This window comes from Pristiophorus japonicus, chromosome 18 (genome assembly GCF_044704955.1).
Source record: "Pristiophorus japonicus isolate sPriJap1 chromosome 18, sPriJap1.hap1, whole genome shotgun sequence".
In the NCBI taxonomy this organism is placed as follows: domain Eukaryota; kingdom Metazoa; phylum Chordata; class Chondrichthyes; family Pristiophoridae; genus Pristiophorus; species Pristiophorus japonicus.
The window spans coordinates 8,250,089-8,270,350 of NC_091994.1; positions in this window are offsets into that span (position 1 = coordinate 8,250,089).

A 20,262-nucleotide genomic window follows, 5' to 3' on the forward strand; every position below is an offset into this window, starting at 1 on the left:
TGGAGGGGGTACAGAGACGATTCACTAGGCTGATTCCAGAGATGAGGGGGTTGCCTTATGATGATAGATTGAGTAGACTGGGTCTTTACTCGTTGGAGTTCAGAAGGATGAGGGGTGATCTTACAGAAACATTTAAAATAATGAAAGGGATAGACAAGATAGAGGCAGAGATGTTGTTTCCACTGGTCTGGGAGACTAGAACTAGGGGGCACAGCCTCAAAATATGGGGGAGCCAATTTAAAACCGAGTTGAGAAGGAATTTCTTCTCCCAGAGGGTTGTGAATCTGTGGAATTCTCTGCCCAAGGAAGCAGTTGAGGTTAGCTCATTGAATGTATTCAAATCACAGATAGATAGATTTTTAACCAATAAGGGAATTAAGGGTTACGGGGAGCGGGCGGGTAAGTGGAGCTGAGTCCACGGCCAGATCAGCCATGATCTTGTTGAATGGCGGAGCAGGCTCGAGGGGCTAGATGGCCTACTCCTGTTCCTAATTCTTATGTTCTTATGTTCTTATGTGCTCCATCTCCAGGGACACCCTGGCTCGAATGTAACCGCGGAAGAGAGGCAGCAACAGCTCTACAACTCTTTTGGCTGTAAAACAATAGATCAATTAAATCAAGTGCCCCTTGAATAAAAGGGGGTTGGGGGGGGGAGGGGGGGGAGAGAACACTCCAAACAGTTTTCAAGTGCCCTTTTTTTGGGTTTATTGTGGGGTTTTTTGTGGGGTTTTTTGGGCACTAAAACCACAAATTATACAAGTGCCCCCTGGCTAAAAGGGGAGGGGACACTAAAACCCGGCACAATAAACCAATTAAACTTTAAAACATATAAAATCAAATTAAAATTTGGTTGCCGGGGGTGACGATGCACTCCAGTCCCTCCGGCGCCCACCTCTCGCGGAAGGCCATGAACGTACCGGTGGACACCGCGTGCTCCATCTCCAGGGACACCCTGGCTCGGGTGTAACCGCGGAAGAGAGGCAGGCAGTCGGGCTGAACGACCCCCTCGACCGCCCGCTGCCTGGACCGGCTGATGGCCCCCTTGGCCGTGCCCAGGAACAGTCCTGCGAGGAGGCCCTCGGACCTACCTGCTCCCCTCCGCACAGGGTGCCCAAAGATCAGGAGTGTGGGACTGAAGTGCAACCAGAATTTGAGGAGCAGCCCCTTTAAATAATGGAACAGGGGCTGCAACCTCGCACATTCCATAAAAACATGGAACACGGACTCCTCCAGACCGAAGAAAGTGCAGGCAGCCTGGGAGCCCGTGAACCGACTTAAAAATTTATTGCACGGGACTGCTCCATGCACCACCCTCCAGGCCAAGTCCCCGATGAATAGTGGGAGGACTCCCGCGTAGAATGCACTCCATCGGGGACCCCCGCCTCCTCCGGACGGCAGACGAGGATGGCAAGGTTGAGAGTGTGCAGGAGCAGTCCGTACAGGAAACCCCTCCGCGCAGAACTGAAAGGCACGAAGGGGATTTCCCCGAGGCGGCTGAAGTTGAGAGGCGCCGGCTACCTGAGGGAGGTTTCGGGGCTTGGCGCTGATGAGGAATTCCATCCGGACAGGGGTCAGTTCGGACGGGATCTCCCCACGTGCTTGAGCCTCCTCGACACATCTAATGGAGTCAGGGCCCAGCGCTGTTTTTAGCGACTCGATGGCATTGGCCACGCGCCGGATGTCAGCCCAGTTTAGGCGCCGTGCCAGCACGTCTGGCGCCATCCAGCCCGCTCCCCCGCCATCGAGCAGGTCCCTGACCCTGGTCACCTCCCCAGCCACAGCCCTCTCATCCGCCTGCCACCTAAAACCGCGGTCGTGGAGGTACGGATTCCTGAGCAGCAGCTCCTGCAGGACAGCCACCACTCCAGACGGCGGAGAGCTGCACTTGGTGGCGACTCTGTTCCAAACCCTGATGAGTTCCTGGTAAAAGACAGGCAGCCCCCGCATGGCGATCCTGACGCCAACAGCTCTACAACTCTTTTGTAGAAAACATAAATAAACAATTAAATCAAGTGCCCCCCGATCTGGGGGACACTCCAAACACTTTTCAAGAGCCCTTTTTTTTGTGTTTTTTTTGTGGGGTTTTTTTGTGATTTTTTTTGTTTTTTTTGGGCAGTAAAACCATAAATTTTACAAGTGCCCCCTATTAAAGGGGAGGGGGACACTAGAACCCGGCAATAAAAACCAACAGCTCTACAACTCTTTTAGGGAGTACAAAACAAACATTAGATCGAGTGCCCCCCGATCTGGGGGACACTCCAGACACTTATAACTGCCCTCTTTTTTTTGTTGTTTTATTGGGGGGTTTTTTGTGTTTTTTTTTCCTTTTGTGATTTTTTTTTTGGGCATTAAAATCATATAATTTACAAGTGCCCCCTATAAAAGGGGAGGGGGACACTAAAACCCGGCAATTAAAAAAATTAAACTTTAAAACATATCAAGTCAAATTAAAATTTGTTTGCCGGGCTGATGATGCCCTCCAGTCCCTCCGGCGTCCACCTCTCGCGAAAGGCCGCGAGCGTACCGGTGGACACTGCGTGCTCCATCTCTAAGGACACCCTGGCCCGGATGTAGGCGCGGAAGAGAGGCGGGCAGTCAGGCTGAACGACCCCCTCGACCGCCCGCTGCCTGGACCGGCTGATGGCACCCTTGGCCGTGCCCAGGAGCAGTCCTACGAGGAGGCCCTCGGACCTACCCGCTCCCCTCCGCACAGGGTGCCCAAAGATCAGGAGTGTGGGACTGAAGTGGAACCAGAAATTGAGGAGCAGCCCCTTTAAATAATGGAACAGGGACTGCAACCTCGCACACTCCATAAAAACATGGAACACGGACTCTTCCAGACCGCAGAAATTACAGGGAGCCCGTGAACCAGTTTAAAAATTTATTGCACGGGACTGCTCCATGCACCACCCTCCAGGCCAAGTCCCCGATAAATAGTGGGAGGACTCCCGCGTAGAGTTAAAATGGTTTTGGTTCCAAGGTATTGCTGGCTTGAATGTTGACAGCAAAGAAAGAAAGAACTTGCATTCCTATAGCGCCTTTCACGACTACCGGACATCCGAAAGTGTTTTACAGCCAATGAAGTACTTTTGGAGTGTAGTCACTGTTGTACCAACAGCTCTACAAACCTGTGAGCATACTCACAGTTGCATACATTGCACTGGGCCATACAAGTCAGTACATACCTTTGGCGACGAGCCCCTTTCACTGGGGCTGTGCTTGTGGACAAAGGCTCCCGACTATTGTGAATGACCCTGCCTCCCCCAGCCACAGGTTGAGCGCTGGCAATGTGCAGCAATGCAGGTGCACAATTGGACAGTGTGTGGGCTGTGGGGACATCCCGAGCAGTCGATGGATCATGAACTCCACTATTCAGTGCAGCATCGGACTGAATAGTCTATTATCAGGGCTCGCGAGCAAGCACTAAATAAATCTCATTGTTCTGCGGCTCGGGAGGAGGCCTGGGCATCTGCCAGTTTGAAAAGCAAGTGGGTTACAGTCTGTCTCAGTGAAACGAAGGCCAGTGAGGGCCAGTGATTTTTTTTTCCACGCAAAATTTATTTGCAACATTCAATTACACATCAGGTTTCGTCAGTCTACACAGTGCGCAAACAGCACCTCATATTTTATTCACGCTATGCAGTTGCACGTCAAGTGCACTGGCGGGGGGTGTGGGCAGCAGTCTGCATGAGGAGATTGAAGTGATTTATTGACTGGTTTAGTGGGCAGATATCCTGGGCTAGGTCACCCTTACCTATTAGGGTAGGAAGAAGGATTTTTATGAGGGGAGAAATGAAAGAAAGACTTGCATTTATATAGCGCCTTTCATGACCACCCAACGTCGCAAAGCCCTTAACAACCAATGTACTTTTCAAGTGTAGTCACTGTTGTAATGTAGGAGATGCGGCAGTCAATTGTTCACAATAAGAACACAAGAAATAGGAGCAGGAGGAGGCAACATGGCCCCTCGAGCCTGCTCCGCCATTTAATAAGATCATGGCTGATCTGATCTTAATCTCAACACCACTTTCCTGCCTGTTCCCCATAACCCTTGACTTCCCTATAGTTCAAGAATCTGTCTATCTCCACCTTGAATATATTCAATGACCCAGCCTCCACAGCTCTCTGCGGTGGAGAATTCCACAGATTCATGATCCTCTGAGAGAAGAAATTCCTCCTCATCTCCATCTTAAATGGGCGACCCCTTATTCTGAAACTATGCCCCCTAGTTCTAGATTCCCCCACAAGGGGAAACATCCTCTCAACAAGCTCCCACAAACAGCAATAATCAGATAATCTGTTTTAGTGATGTTGATTTATGGATAAATATTGGCCAGGACACCGGGGATAACTCCCCTGCACGTCTTCAAAATAGTGCCGTGGGATCTTTTACGTCCACCTGAGAGGGCAGACTGGGCCTCAGTTTAACGTCTCATTCAAAAGACGGCACCTCTTACAGGGCAGCACTCCCTCAGCCTAGATTTTTGTGCTCAAGTCTCTGGAGTGGGACTTGAACCCACAACCTTGTGACTCAGAGGTGAGGGTGCTTCTCTGAGGTGGGAGGGGGCGATACACATTTCGATATCACCAATTATAGCTGCAGGAACACAACCCAGATTGTTTGGCTATTTGGCCAGTTCTAGGTAGGGGCTGAACATCAGTTTAACAGTTGTAGGATCTATACACAAGAACATAACAATTAGGAGCAGGAGTAGGCCATTACACCCCTTGATCCTACTCCGTCATTCAATAAGATCATGGTTGATCTGCTACCTGAACTCCACTTGCCTGCATTATCCCCATGTCACGTGATTTCCTTAATATCCAATATAGAACAGTAAAGTTAAACAAAGTTGCAGAATGTACATTGTATAATCCCACACCCAGCGGTGTAACAATTCTAGTCCGAACATAAATCTCAGGAATTAGCAAATGAATCTAGATAAGTGTGAGTTGGTACATTTTGATAGGCAGAATAAGGAGGCCACGTACTCTTTAGAAAATAAGTGTCTAAATGGGGTCGAGGAGCAGAGGGATCTGGGAGCACGGATACACAAATCACCAAAAGTAGCAACACAGGTTAATAAATCCATTCAAAAGCAAACCAAACACTAGGGTTCATTTCCAGAGGAATAGAATTGAAAAACAGCAAAGCTATGTTAAACTTATATAGAACCTTGGTTAGACCACACTTAAAGTATTGTGCACAGTTCTGGTCTCTCTATTATAAAAAGTATAAGATGCACTGGAGAAGTTGCAAAAACGATTTTACAAGAACTGATGATACCAGAACTGAGAGGTTATACCCATCAGGGAAGACTGAACAGGCTGGGACTTGTTTCTCTAGAAAAGAGAAGGCTGAGGGGTGACCTGATGATGAAAGGGTTCGATAGGGTAGACGTAGAGAAGATGTTTCCACTTGTGGGGGAGACCAGAACTGGGGCCATCAATATAAAGTAGTCACTAATAAATCCGATAGGAAATTCAGGAGGAACTTCTTAACCCGGAGAGTGGTGACAATGTTGAACTCGCTACCACAGGGAGTGGTTGAGGCAAATAACAGATGTATTTAAGGAGAAGCTGGATAAACACACGAGGGAGAAAGGAATGGAAGGATATGCTGATAGGGTGAGATGAAGAGGGGTGGGAGGAGGCTCGTGTGGAGCATAAACACCAGCACGGACCAGTTGGGCTCAATGGCCTGTTTCTGTGCTATAAATACTATGTAATTCTATCTTACTCAAACATACATAGAGTACTGCATGCAGTTCTGGTTACCACATTACAGGAAAGATGTGACTGCACTAGAGAGGGTACAGGGGAGATTTACGAGGATGTTGCCTGGACTGGAGAATTTTAGATATGAAGAAAGATTGGATAGGCTGGGAAAGAGGAGGCTGAGGGGAGACCTTATTGAGGTGTATAAAATTATGAGGAGCCTAGATAGAGTGGGTAGGAAGGACCTATTTCCTTTAGCAGAGGGGTAAACAACCAGGGGGCATAGATTTAAAGTAATTGATAGGTTTAGAGGGGATTTGAGGGGACATTTTTTCACCTAGAAGGTGGTGCAGGTCTGGAACTCGCTGCCTGAAAGGGTGGTAGAGGCAGAAACCCTCACCACATTTAAAAAGTACCTGGATGTGCACCTGAAGTGCCGTAACCTACAGGGCTACGGACCAAGAGTTGGAAAGTGGGATTAGGCTGGGTAGCTCTTGGTCGGCCGGCGCGGACACGATGGGCCGAATGGCCTCCTTCCGTGCTGTAAATTTTTATGCTTCTATACGCATACACACTCACCCTCAAGATTGACAAACCTGATCATTTTTATCCTGAAAGTGGACGGGGAATACAAACTCGCCGTTCTCTATGGCCGTCAGCGAGCAATGAACGAGCGTCTGATCCTACAATTAAAGAGAGGACAAATAGCAAAGGATTGCAGTTGGGTTACAGCAAGGTTGGAAACTGAGTGCTTCTCCTCCTCTGTGTCATGGCACATTTTAAGCTGCCATGTTTGGTTTTGGGGGAAGTGGGAGCGGGGAGGGAGGGAGTTGGTCCTGTGGTTCAGATTCCATCGGGATAGCAGAGCAAAGTGTCTGCAACGATATGCACAGGAACGCTGTATCCAAGTAGAATACAGTCCAGCCCGCATCTGATTCCCAAACACTTCCCACTGTAGTTGTTCTGTATTTTGGGGAGGGTGGGCAGGAGGGTCATGCTCGAGTACAGTTGCATGGGTCCTGGCCACTCTCTCGTTCCACACACAAATGGCCTCTCTTCATGGGTGGGACCGGGCAGGGCCAGTCTTGGGGCCAATGGCACCCCGGGCAAACATGTACTCTGCCACCTTTCTTTGAGTTACAGTATTAGCAAAAGTTTAAAGCTGTATTTTCAGAAGTGTTTTCATCCTTTAAATACTAAACGATATGTCATTAAAATAATAACATTACAGCTAAGTGACATTAAACTAATAAATAACATTAACAAATTAAAAAAACTTGGTTCGTCAAGATATTTTGAGCCACAACATTCTCGATAGCAGGATGGCCAGAGAAGATAGCCCATTGACCCCAATACGTTTTAATATCAGCTTAAACCTCGAGAAGCTGCATTTGCTGCTTGCCCTCGATACGGGCATGGTTAACAGGATCCTGAGTGCTATCCGTCGCCCTCGGGAACGTGGTCTTGAAACTTGAAGTTTGCTGTTCTTGAGGAGCACTACCAACCTTTGGAAGCGGACTTTGGAGAGAGCCAGGTTTTTTGCAGAGGTGGGCGCTGTTAATGTCAGACCCTCTTGACCACAGCACTCCGAGCGGTCGCCCACCCGTAAGGCCGGCCCTGGGACCGGGTACAACTTAAGGTCGCACCTCAAATCGCTGGAGAAATACCACCAGCGATGCCGCCGCAAGATCCTGCGAATCCCCTGGGAGGACAGATGCACCAACGTCAATATTCTCGATCAGGCCAACATCCCCAGCATCGAAGCACTGACCACACTCGACCAGCTCCGCTGGGCGGGCCACATCGTCTGCATGCCGGACACAAGACTCCCAAAGCAAGCGCTCTAATCGAAACTCCTACATGGCAAGCGAGCCCCAGGTGGGCAGAGGAAACGTTTCAAGGACATCCTCAAAACCCCCTTGATAAAATGCAACATCCCCACCCACACCTGGGAGTCCCTGGCCAAAGACCACCCTAAGTGGAGGAAGAGCATCTGGGAGGGTGCTGAGCACCTTGAGTCTCATCGCCGAGAGCATGCAGAAAACAAGCGCAGGCAGCGGAAGGAGCGTGCGGCAAACCAGTCCCACCCACCCTTTCCTCCAACCACTGTCTGTCCCACCTGTGACAGAAACTGTAATTCCCATATTGGACTGTTCAGTCACCTGAGAACTCACTTTTAGAGTGGAAGCAAGTCTTCCTCGATTTCGAGGGACTGCCTATGATGATGAAGGTCGCAAACTCCAAGCTTACATTTGCTGCTTGCCCCAGTTCAATCAGAAGCAAAATACCTAAAATAGATCAACTCTCAGTTCAACACGCGAGTTTAACCAGAGTCTCTGTGCAGCCAACACAACATTGACCAAAACAAATGACTCCAGCTCATCGACACAGATACTTCGTTCTCAGGAGGGACTTTAGCTCCAAAAGAGATCACTCGTTGGGTCTGGTGGCTTCAGTGCGCGGAAGGATCACAAGTCAAAACACAACTGTTTCTTTGTACTTATTGTAACTAAACACGATACTTACCGGCCCCAGAGCCAGCGAATAATACGGCCGCTGCGGGTTTTAAGAGGAAGGGTGGCTTTTCGAAACGTCTTTTTCATTGAGCTTTGTAGCTCTTTGATGAAATTATATCGGGGGGGGAGAAAAAGGTTTAAAATCTGGGATTTCAGTAAAAGAAATGATTGATCTTCGAACTGAAATCCACTACAGTACACCAGAGCCACTAGGCTGAACGTTCAGATCCGGATATTGCTGACAAGTCCGAGGAATACTGAAACAAAGCGGGGCCGAAATTCAGCTCCCGAATAAGGCCCGTTGCCACCCGTTTGCGGTGGTCATGTGGTGGAGTCGAGCGGCCGCTGATTTCTGGTCGAATGGCCGCCGCAAGCTAAATTCAGCTCGGGGCGCTGCTGAACGGCTTGAGTGCGTCATCAGTGCGCGCACCACCAGGACCTCCCCACCTCCCTCGAAATTCAGCCCAAAAAATCTTATGCCCGCCGAGCGGTGCCCCCAACAGCTTTTTCTGTCGGTGCACCTTTCATTCCCTCTGTCAGCCCTGGCCATTAAAGGCGAGGGGGCACTGCCGCGGCCGCCATTTTATTTTCTTGACGGCCGACTTCCATCTTATGTTTCTTATGTTCTTATTCTTATGTCTTGTAATGAAGTGGAATACTTCACATTTTGTTGTTTACATGACAGACAGCGTTTTGAGAACAAGAACCCTTTGCTCCCCATCCCGAAGGTCCAACTCTTGCGGGAGTCTAGTTTCCCAACGAGCAGCCAGGGATGGACATGCTCCCCCCGAGAGAGGGCAGGACTTTCAGAGAGAAATGAGGGTCTTTGATAATACAGCGCCAGGGAATTATTCACGGGGCACTCGGGAAACCTCCCACTGAGAGCCTAGTGAGAAGGAGGAACTGAAGGAAATCCTTATTAGATGGGAAATTGTGTTCGGGAAGGTCGATAACTCTCCGGGGCCTGATAGTCTGTATCCCAGAGTACTTAAGGAAGTGGCCCTAGAAATAGTGGATGCATTGGTGATCATTTTCCAACAGTCTATCGACTCTGGATCAGTTCCTATGGACTGGAGGGTAGCTAATGTAACACCACTTTTTAAGAAAGGAGAGAGAGAGAAAACAGGGAATTATAGACTGGTTAGCCTGACATCAGTAGTGGGGAAAATGTTGGAATCAATTATTAAAGATGAAATAGCAGTGCATTTGGAAAGCAGTGACGGGATCGGTCCAAGTCAGCATGGATTTACGAAAGGGAAATCCTGCTTGACAAATCTTCTAGAATTTTTTGAGGATGTAACTGGTAAAGTGGACAAGGGAGAACCAGTGGATGTGGTGTATTTGGACTTTCAAAAGGCTTTTGACAAGGTCCCACACAAGAGATTGGTGTGAAAAATTAAAGCTCATGGTATTGGGGGTAATGTACTGACGTGGATAAAGAACTGGTTGGCAGACAGGAAGCAGAGAGTCAGGATAAACGGGTCCTTTTCAGAATGGCAGGCAGAGGGGTGCCACAGGGCTCAGTGCTGGGACCCCAGCTATTTACAATATACATTAATAATTTAGATAAAGGAATTGAGTGTAATATCTCCAAGTTTGCAGATGACACTAAGCTGCGTGTCAGTGTGAGCTGTGAGGAGGATGCTAAGAGGCTGCAGGGTGACTTGGACAGGTTAGGTGAGTGGGCAAACGCATGGCAGATGCAGTATAATGTGGATAAATGTGAGGTTATCCACTTTGGTGGCAAAAACATGAAGGCAGAATATTATCTGAATGGCGGCAGATTAGGAAACGGGGAGGTGCAACGAGACCTGGGTGTCATGGTACATCAGTCATTGAAAGCTGGCATGCAGGTACAGCAAGTGGTGAAGAAGGCAAATGGTAGCTAGGGGATTTGAGTATAGGAGCAGGGAGGTCTTACTGCAGTTGTACAGGGCCTTAGTGAGGCCTCATCTGGAATATTGTGTTCAGTTTTGGTCTCCTAATCTGAGGAAGGATGTTCTTGCTATTGAGGAAGTGCAGCGAAGGTTCACCAGACTGATTCCAGGGATGGCAGGACTGACATATGAGGAGAGACTGGATCGACTGGGCCTGTATTCACTGGAGTTTAGAAGGATGAGAGGGGATCTCATAGAAACATATAAAATTCTGATGGGACTGGGCAGGTTAGATGCAGGAAGAATGTTCTCGATGTTGGGGAAGTCCAGAACCAGGGGACATAGTCTAAGGATAAGGGGTAAGCCATTTAGGACTGAGATGAGGAGAAACTTCTTCACTCAGAGAGTTGTTAACCTGTGGAATTCCCTATCGCAGAGAGTTGTTGATGCCAGTTCATTGGATATATTCAAGAGGGAGTTAGATATAGCCCTTACGGCTAAAGGGATCAAGGGGTATGGAGAGAAAGCAGGAAAGGGGTACTGAGGTGAATGATCAGCCATGATCTTATTGAATGGTGGTGCAGGCTCGAAGGGCTGGATGGCCTACTCCTGCACCTATTTTCTATGTTTCTATGACCCCTATGGCCAGCCCGCCTCTGGTGGAAGTTGCCCTCTGCTGCCTCAGCCAAGTGGTTCGGTATTTTCCTTCTCTCCACCATTAACAGCCGAGCCTTCAGCTGCCTGGGCCCCAGGCTATGGAACTCCCTCCTTAAACCTCTCCGCTTCTCTACCTCTCTCTCCTCATTTAAGACGCTCCTTAAAACTTACCTCCTTGACCAAGCCCCATCCTAATATCTCCTTACCTGACCCGATGTCCAATTCTGTTTGATAACGCTCCCGGAAGCGCCTTGGGTCGTTTTACTATGTTAAAAGGCACTACATAAATGCAAGTTGTTGTTGTGTGAGCCTGGACAGTGAGTGTTGTCAGTCTGTCCTATCACTGCAGCCGAGGTTGGTCCAATTACCGCCAATACCCACATAATCACATTGTTCCACCAGAGGTCGCTGGGCACCAGATAGGAACAAACCCCTGATTATTTCCTCATAAGAACATAAGAATTAGGAGCAGGAGCAGGCCATTCGGCCTCTCGAGCCTGCTCCGCCATTCAATAAGATTTTCTACCTCAACAGGATAAAGCAGCCCGCTTGATCGGCACCCCATCCACCACCTTCAACATTCACTCCCTCCACCACCGACGCCCCCTGGCTGCAGTGTGTACCATCTACAAGATGCACTGCAGCAACTCGCCAAGGCTTCTTCAACAGCACCTCCCAAACCCGCGACCTCTACCCACCTAGAGGGACAAGGGCAGCAGGCGCATGGGAACACCACCACCTCCATGTTCCCCTCCAAGTCATCGTCACTGGGTCAAAATCCTGGAACTCCCTCCCTAACAGCACTGTGGGAGCACCTTCATCACACGGACTGCAGCGGTTCAAGAAAGCGGCTCACCACCACCTTCTCAAGGGGCAATTAGGGATGGGCCGTAAATTCCGGCCTTGCCAGTGATGCCCACATCCCGTGACCGAATAAAAAAAATACACTTTCCCACCCGATCTCCATATCCCTCAATTCTATCGCTCTATCTCAACGATTTGAATGTAGCTCTGTTCAGCTCCTCGTTCCGCCAGCGTTTGCCCGGTAATCTCGTGGTTCTGGGTGTGGTTGTGAAGGAATCGGATTCGATACCGTACTCTTCCGAAGGAGCCCCACCACATGTCACACCTGGTTCAGTCTGGTTCTGGAGAAGGTGGAGAAAATAAATTGGAACAATATTCAATGCAGAGAGTTAAAAAAACAAACAATTATTCAACACCTCGTCACTTTCCACCCCGCCTCTCACCCAGTAATCCCTGCTGGAAACCGCATCAGGGGGTGAGATAGGAGGCGAGAATAGGAACTGTCTCATCTGATTCCTTCCACAGTCGAATAGTTAACCCGACGCCAGGCTCACACAGGATGATTGGCCGCTTGGCTGAGGCACCAAGGCATGTATGGGACCATCGTCCAGAATGTAGGGTCTTTCGGGGAGAATTGCAGGAGGGGAAGGTGGAAACAACAACAACCTGTATTTATATAGCGTCTTTAACGTAGTGAAACATCCCAAGACGCTTCACAGGACTATCACGCGATAAAAATTTGATACCGAGCCGCGTAAGTAAAAATTAGCGCAGGTGACAAAAGCTTGGTCAAAGAGGTAGGTTTTAAGGAGCGTCTTGAAGGAGGAAAGAGAGGGAGTGAGGCGGAGAGGTTTAGGCAGGGAGTTCCAGACCCAGGCAGCAGAAGGCACGGCCACCAATAGTTGAGCGATTATAATCAGGGATGCTCAAAAGGGCAAAATTAGAGGAGCGCAGACATCTCGGGGGGGGGGGGGGGGTTATGGGGCTGGAGGAGATTACAGAGATAGGGAGGGGTGAGGCCATGGGAGGCATTTGAAAACCAGGATGGAGAATTTTGCTTAACCGGGAGCCAATGTAGGACAGCGAGCACAAGGGGTGATGGGTGAGCGGGACTTGGTGCAAGTTAGGACACAGGGCAGCGAGCACAGGGGATGATGGGTGAGCGGGACTCGGTGCAAGTTAGGACACAGGGCAGCGAGCACAGGGGTGATGGGTGAGCGGGACTTGGTGCAAGTTAGGACACAGGGCAGCGAGCATAGGAGGTGATGGGTGAGCGGGACTTGGTGCAAGTTAGGACACAGGGCAGCGAGCACAGGGGGTGATGGGTGAGCGGGACTCAGTGCAAGTTAGGACACAGGGCAGCGAGTACAGGGGGTGATGGGTGAGCGGGACTCGGTGCGAGTTAGGACACAGGGCAGCGAGCACAGGGGATGATGGGTGAGCGGGACTCAGTGCAAGTTAGGACACAGGGCAGCGAGCACAGGGGGTGATGGGTGAGCGGGACTCGGTGCAAGTTAGGACACAGGGCAGCGAGCACAGGGGGTGATGGGTGAGCGGGACTCAGTGCAAGTTAGGACACAGGGCAGCAAGCACAGGGGGTGATGGGTGAGCGGGACTTGGTGCGAGTTAGGACACAGGGCAGCTGAGTTTTGGATGACCTCTAGTTTACGTAGGGTAGAACGTGGGAGGCCGGCCAGGAGTGAGTCGGAATCGTCAAGTCTAGAGGTAACTTGAGGACAAGGTTGATTTTCTCAATCCTCATTATTTCACATCAAAAAAAAATTACAATTACAACCTACACACAAGAAAATGCAACGAATGCCCAGCTTCCAACAAATGCACCAAAGTGGTCAAAAAGCAAAAAAAAAAAACGCAAATAAATTCGAAAAAAAGAGAAAATGTTGGAAACATTCAGCAGGTCAGGCAGCGTCTGTGGGCAGAGAAACAGAGTTAAAGGCCCCTATTTTAACTCCAGGCGGATTTCCCACTCGGGCCCGAGTTAAAATCGCAGCCGGGTCTCAACGGTGCCATTGGGGCCGCAACATGCACATGTAAAGAAGGACCCTGTTGGTTCCGGGCGCCTGTCTCTGCTGCCCGCTCAGGAGCACAAGTTAAAATCACAGATGTTGCAATCATGATGGCTTTCGGACAGGTAAGACCCAGGGGCGATTTTAACTGCCCGCCCGCCACGTTTGTGCTGAGCGAGTAAGAGTTAAAATCGCCCTCAAAGTTTCAGATCGATGACCTTTCGAAAACTCCAAGTAGTCAGCGCCTCTCTGTGGCAGATATTATTACTGCAACTGTACTTGCAAAATTGTCCAGCAAATAGTCCAACTCTTATATCAGTTGCTATGGAAGCAGGGACCAGGAGAGAATCTTTAATTATCAAGAAATCCAAATAAAGGGCCCAAAGGACAACAACAACAACAAATTGTATTTATATAGCGCCTTTAACGGGGTGAAATGTCCCATGGCACTTCACAGGAGTATTATGAGTTAAAAATTTGTACAAATTACGGCAGGTGACCAAAAGCTTGGTCAAAGAGGTAGGTTTTAAGGAGCGTCTTGAAGGAGGAAAGCGAGGCGGGGAGGTTTAGGGAGGGAGTTCCAGAGCTTGGGGCCCAGGCAGCAGAAGGCACGGCCACCAATGGTTGAGTGTTCAGTCTGTGTCAGATATCACAAAGGCTAAAAAGAATGAGAGAAGACGAGGCAAACCAGGAAGTACTGGTGAAACTCCGACAAGCCCACGTTGTAAATGATCACAAGTTGTCGGAAGAAGGGAACACAAAGAAAGACTTGTATTTATATAGCGCCGTTTCACGACCTCAGGACGTCGCAAAGCGCTTTACAGCCAATGGCCTCGGTTTATTGTCTCATCCGAAAGGCGGCACCTCCGACAGTGCAGCACTCCCTCAGCACTGCACAGGGAGTGTCAGCCTGGATTTTTGTGCTCAAGTCTCTCGAGTAGGATGGCTGACACATGACAAAGGGAGGTAAGGAATTTCATAGTTTTAAGGTCCTGGGAGTGAATAACTTAGAATATTGTGAGACGAGTTTCGATTGTAACACAGTGAGGATGTAGACAAGACGAAGAACACTCAGGACAGAGTATATTTCCACCTCCGTAACATCGCCCATCTCTGCCCCTGCCTCAGCTCATCATCTGCTAAAACCCTCATCCGTGCCTTTGTTACCGCTAGACTCGACTATTCCAATGCTCTGCTGGCCAACCTCCTACCTTGCACCCTCCTCCGTAATCCTGAGCCCATCCAGAACTCTGCTGCCCATGTCCTAACTTGCACCAAGTCCCGCTCACCCATCACCCCTGTGCTCGCTGACCGACACTGGCTCCCGCATCGGCATTGCTTCAATTTTAAAATTTTCATCCTTGATTTCAAATCCCTCCATGACCTTGCCCCTCCCTATCTCTGTAATCTCCTTCAGCCTCACAAAACCCCCACCCCGAGATATCCACACTGCTCCAATTCTGATCTCTTACACATTCCAGCCTTCAGCTGCCTGGGCCCCAAGCTTCAAAATTCCCTCTCTAAACCTCTCTGCCTCTCTACATCTCCCTCCTCCTTTAAAACACTCCTTAAAACCTACCTCTTTGACCAAGCCCTGTCCTGATATCTCCTTCTGTGGCTCAGTGTCAAATTTTGTTTGATAACGCTCCTGTAAAGCATCTTGGAATGTCTTACTATGTTAAAGGCGCTATATAAATATAAGTTGTTGCATTTGGAGGTTAAGAAAAACAACTGTTGGAATGATTCCTCGGATATTTATTTGTCTGTCCAAATGGAACGACAATTACTTGACACGAAAAGAAGAAGGAAATTCAGTTCTTACCCTCGAAGAGGTGTGTGTTGTTTTCCTTGTAGAATGTGGAGTCTTTGAACTTCCAGAGGGGCTTTCAGAGTCTTATCTTGACCTTTGGTGGAGCATGGAGTCCGAGGGGTCAATGGCTCCGCTAATGTGGCTTTGCCCAACCGAAGGTTCATTCTACACCTTGTCGGCTGACTGGGATTAAAGGGAGACAGAGACGGAGAATGGGCCAAGATCTCGGTGATGTCCAGTAAACGTTTGGAATGGCCGAGTTTTAAAAGAAGAATTTAGCCCCACTATTGTTCCGTTTCTGATACACAACGTACAAAAATCTCAGGGGATCTTTCACAAAGCATCACCAAACATAGAAACTGCACGCTCCTGAAATATTTGTGAAGTTGATACCCAGGTCAAGACAATTCAAGCTATAGGAATCTTCATCGCCATTGTCCATTTTATCAATACTATAGTCATTGTTCTTCTGCCCTTTATTTTAGCCCTAAGCTCGAAAGACACCAATGTGCATTTTCATCTTCCTAATGGCTCAATATAGGAACAGGAGTCGGCCATTCAGCCCCTCTAGCCCATTCAATTGGATCATGTATCTGTACCTGAAATCCATTTACCTGCCTTTGATCCATTTCCCTTGTTGCCCTTACTTAATAAAACATTCTGTTGATAGTCTTGAAAATTTCAATTGACCCCCAGCATCCTTTTCCTTTTGGGGAGGGAATTCTAGATTCCCACTACCCTTTGTGTGAAAAACATGTTTCCTGATTTCACTCCTAAATAGCCTGGCTCTAATTTTAAGATTGTACCCCCACCAGAGGAAATCTGTATCTAACCTAGCAAATCCTTTTAAATACCTCAGTTAGATAACGCTCAACCTTCTAAACTCAAGGGAATACAAGCAAAGTTTCATTGGCCCTTACAGCACAGAAGGATGGCATTCAGCCCAACATAATGTTCCAGATCTTTGAAAGAGCTATCCACTTAGTCCCAATTAGTCCAACGCGGCAAACCAGTCCCACCCACCCTTGCCCTCAACGACTGTCTGTCCCACCTGTGACAGGGACTGTGGCTCTCGTATTGGACTGTTCAGTCACCCAAGAACTCATTTTTAGAGTGGAAGCAAGTCTTCCTCGACTCCGAGGGACTGCCTATGATGATGACTCCCCCGCTCTTTCCTCACAGCCCTGCAAATGTTTCCTTTTTAAGTATATATATCCAATTCTCTTTTGAGGTTTATGCAACATAACAGAACCCTGTAAGCCCTGGTGAATCGGCACCCTACAGCCTCACTAGTCAGATAATAAAGACAAAACCTAATTAGAAATGGAATGGAGCTGCAGCTGAAAAACACTTGTCGTTTTCTGCATATGGTTGATATTAAATGACCTGACCATAAATTCAATGGGTCCCCCCCAGTGACTGGATGATGAGGCGAATTACAACACTGCCCTTAATCTCTGGGTTTTCTGAGTTCAAATCTAGCTTAGACCAAGAAGAGCAAAGTCTTCTCACTCTTGCCAGCTTCAAAAACCACTTCATTTAATTTTTTTCCTCTTTCCACCTGAGCAGGTTGACTCTTCTGTATATATATATTGTGTTTAACCCCTTCCCACTCCAGTCTCTTTGCTTCATGATTTCAATAGACCTACGAGTTGACATTCTCTCAGTAGCTCCTAAGGAAACTAGAAATGAAGATTTGCTTCCCTTTGGATGTTTCAGTTGCCACTTATATTGCTGCTGATCTCTATAATCTGATACTTTACGCGTTTGTCCCTCTGGATAATCCAGCACTCAAAAGGTTAACAAAATGGCCTGCTGTGATCGTTGTCAGCTGGGATTTGCTTGCAGCAAATTCTGCCCCTGGAGATGGAGCACACGGTGTCCACCGGTATGCTCGCGGCCTTCCCGGAGGGACTGGAATGCATCATCACCCCCGGCAACCAAATTTTAATTTGACCGTAGTTTTTCAAAAGTTTAATTTGTTACTTTGTCAGTTCTAGTGCCCCTTTAATAAGGGGGCACTCGGCTTTATAGCTTTACTTTAAAATAGGTACAGAGCTGTTGCATTGTGAGTGGCTTAGCCAGTCACGTGATGTTCACAAGACTCAATAAAACCCCAGCCAGTTGGGTTCAGGAGATTCATGATGAGGCAGGTGGTTGTGAGCCTAGTGGATGAACTTGTGCCACTGTGAGACCCTGAGAGGGGGAAGAAAAGCTACCCAGCTAAATCTGTGCAAATGCATCCTGTTAGAAGGGAGATGCCTCCAGTGGCCATAGTCCATATGTGAGACCAGGTAATGAGTTTTGTCAGGCCATTCGGTCATGAGGGGCATCGCATCTGGGCTTGATTCCGTCCTCATCTAGTGTTCACTTGTGCTCTTTTCAGCAGGGGACAGCATAGCGATCAGGAGCAGTTATCTCGGCTGATTTTCCACCTTCCTTCATAGAAACCTAGAAAATAGGTGCAGGAGCAGGCCAGTCGGCCCTTCGAGTCTGCACCACTATTCAATATGATCATGGCTGATCATGCAACTTCAGTACCCCATTCCTGCCTTCTTTCCATACCTCTTGATCCCTTTAGCCGTAAGGGCCACATCTAACTCCCTTTTGAATATATCTAACGAATTGGCCTCATCAACTTTCTGTGGTAGAGAATTCCACAAGTTCACAATTCTCTGAGTGAAGAAGTTTCTCCTCATCTCGATCCTAAATGGCTTACTCCTTATCCTTAGACTTTGACCCTTGGTTCTGGACTTCCCCAACATCGGGAACATTCTTCCTGTATCGAACCTGTCTAATCCCGTCAGAATTTTATGTTTCTATGAGATCCCCTCTCATTCTTCTAAATTCCAGTGAATATAAGCCTAGTCGATCCAGTCTTTCTTCATATGTCAGTCCTGCCATCCCGGGAATCAGTCTGGTGAACCTTCGCTACACTCCCTCAATAGCAAGAATGTCCTTCCTCAGATTAGGAGACCAAAACTGCACATAATACTCAAGGTGTGGTCTCATTCAGGAGTGCTGAGCCCAATTCTCATTAACTAATTAACTTGGCTCTCCCTATTCTGTAACTCTCAGCAGCACTGTAAGTGGTGCATTTACCTACTAAGTCACTGGGTGGAAAACTTTTTTATACGAGTGGTTAGGATTTGGAATGCGCTGCCTGAGAGGGTGGTGGATACAGATTCAATAGGAGCCGTCCAAAGGGAATTGGATAAATACTTGGAGATAAAATTGTAAGGATTTGGGGAAAGAGCGGGGGAGTGGGGTTAACTTGATTGGTCTTTGAAAGATCCTTCTTCAGTGTTGTGTTATTCTATGATTGGATGTCAGTGGGGGTAACTTCCTCAGAAGGTTCTTGAACCAGAAAAAAGTGTTTTTATCATTTTTGCTAAACATACATTTGAAATGATTATAATGTGCGTGAAGTTAGGAAGTGTCTCTTATGATCATGTCGTTACTCCCTGGCTGGGGAGTCTAGAACCAGGGATCACAGTCTCAGAATAAAGGGTCGGCCATTTAGGACTGAGATGAGGCGAAATATCTTCACTCAGAGAGTGGTGAATATTTGGGATTCTCTGCCCCTGAAGGCTGTGGAGGCTCAGTCATTGAGCATTTTCAAGACAGAGATCAATAGATTTTTGAGTATTAAGGGAATCAAGGGATATGGGGATAGTGCAGTTGAGGTAGATCAGCACGATCTTATTGAATGGCCTACTCCTGCTCTGAAGGTTTATGTTCTTACATGAAACCTGTGAATGCTCATTGCACGCTTCTGAAACTGATGGATGCTCGCTTGGACTTGCACCTGAATAATGTGGACAAGGCATACATGGGACCTCTTCCCCTCCAACCCTTAGAAACATTTGGAAATAAGCAGCAGTGGGACCATCAACATTGGATAAAGGGATCAGGCAGGTTAACGTTACAGATCTGACGAAGGATCTCAACCTGAAATAGTAACGGTTTGAGCTGCTGATTGACCTGCCATGTAACCCTGCCACCATCTGCACTTATTTCAGGTTTCCAGTGTTAAGTTCTTTCCCTTCTTTTTAATCTTTGCTGTTTTCTGTTCTTTCTAGCTTGTGGCACAATGCACCAGTGACATTGTACAATGACATGGTGGTTGTAAATGGCATGAATAGTCATTAAACTGCCCAGTATGGGTTAGTTCCACAACAATAGGCTAGATAGGAAGAGCTTCTGGTGGTTCAGGGATTAAATGCAATGTCCATTGTGGAACTGAGCCATGTGGACCAGCAAAGTCCCAGGTTCCGTTACCAATCTGTGCGGTAAGGGACGCTACAATTGTTTTCAGTGCCTCTTGACTAGGGAAGGATGGAAATTACTCATGGTTTCTGCTCTTGATTTTTTTTTTTTTAAATCGCATAATACTCCTGTGAAGCACCTTGGGACGTTTCACTATGTAAAAGGCGCTATATAAATGCAAGTTGTTGTTGTTCTCCCAAGACCCTGTTGGAAATAGCACGTGCCTAGACATTGTGGGCGGGGTAAGAATTAAGCCCAACTACAACATTTGCATGGAGGGGACTAGCCTCCCAAAGCTCACTATCTTCCCATATGATGTTGAGCCAATGGAGAGCAACTAGCACACAGAGAACTTTACTTTAGCAAGAGCCAACTATTCAGTAGTGGGAGGAAGGAAATTGGTTGGGGGGGGGGGGGGAATTACTGCTTAAAGAACTATTTAAGATCCATGAAATGATTTATATCCTGTAATGGGCAAAGCAATTTGATTAATCACAACTGAAGAGGCAACCTACCAAATGAGTAATGATAGTCTCCATGGGTATAGTATGTTTCATATCTCATGGGTCTACCTGTATTCTGTT